This window comes from Mycetomoellerius zeteki, unplaced genomic scaffold (assembly GCF_001594055.1).
Source record: "Mycetomoellerius zeteki isolate Tzet28-1 unplaced genomic scaffold, Tzet1.0 scaffold1629, whole genome shotgun sequence".
In the NCBI taxonomy this organism is placed as follows: Eukaryota; Metazoa; Arthropoda; class Insecta; order Hymenoptera; family Formicidae; genus Mycetomoellerius; species Mycetomoellerius zeteki.
The window spans coordinates 6304-7765 of record NW_017256582.1 but is presented as its reverse complement, the minus strand read 5'-3'; positions in this window follow the sequence as shown (position 1 = coordinate 7765).

The following is a 1462-nucleotide window of genomic DNA, read 5'->3' as shown; positions in this document are numbered from 1 at the left end:
CACGCATGAACATCCTCTGTAGTCTAGGATCTACGACGACGACGATAGTACGCAACTCGAAACAACGCAGCAATACGATACTAAATTATTGCACAGCAATACGATACAAAATCATGACGCGACGCTACGATGCAAGATTATAATGCGACAATACGATACAAGATTATAATGCGACAATACAATATAAAGTTATAACGCGACGATACGATACAAAATTATAACGCGACAATACGATACAAAATGACCTGGCTGTGGCCGCGGCGGGCGTGCGAAATAACTGACTCGAGATTGCAACGAAACCACGACAGTATCGGACGGGATGGCACGATCACGCGGTGCGCGCGTGCAGCCGCGACGCAGTCATTCGCGAAAGGATCAAACCCCACGGGATCCAACGACGGTTTTGCGGATGCGTGCGATCCCTCCAATTTGGAAATCGGCGGCCTTACAAAAAGTTCAGTTCGTCTCACCACAGACTCCTCTCGGTACTCGCTTGTCTGGTCCTTGTCCTGTGTGCTCCCACACGTCCTATCGGGTCGGTATCCACAGCGCAAGTGTCGGGTCCGAGGTCCCTTCGGGGGCGCGCAGGCGACCGTGGGCCCACGTGATAATCCTTATCGGCCCTGATTGGCCGCGGGCCTTCTCGCGAGCTTTCACGAGTCCTCGCGACTTACTATAGCGTCGCGCGCCCTGTATCCTTGAGCGCGCGGGATTTGATTCCAGGCTGGCGTCCTTTCGGCTGCTCGCACGGTCCCCTCTGCACTGTTGTTGCCGGCGTGTCATCCGGATCCGATGGTTCTTTGGCAGACACGCTCGGCCTCCGGACTCGAGATCTCCTCTCAGCAGAGGCTTCCGTGCGGCACCAACGGCAGGGTCCCTCGCTCGTTCTGTGGCCGAGGGTGGCCATCCCCTTACGCCGCCTTTGTCGCTCCCGCGACATAGTCGCCTGTAAAGAATGTGGCTTCAGCAAAACACGTTTCGCTCAGGGCGCTAATTAGACAGTATGGAACGGTATCACCTGTGCGCTACCCCCTCTTCTGGGTGGCCTCGGACCTCCAATGTGGTCTTCCATCTTCGTCTTGGCCGCCTCCTTGAGATGGTGGAATGTGTCGCACATTAAACTATCTACCGCAGCCGCCGATACTAAAAATTCTTAGACAAATTTACAAAAGGAAATGTTACGCGAAACGCGACGAAAATTTTCAAATTCTTGCCCGAAAATCGCAACAAGCGTCGGCACGCCCGCCCTCCGCGTCAGGAGGACACAGGACAAATTTGCCGCGCTACTTCGACCAGGTCGAACGACCCTTGTGACGGACGGTGAAAAACGTCACGTCACAGTACTTAGGTTTTTTTACATTCGCGCTTACGTTTTTTACGTTTGTACTTACGTTCTTACATACGTTTTCACGTTCATACTTACGTTTTTTACGTTTGTACTTACGTTTTTTACGTTTGTACT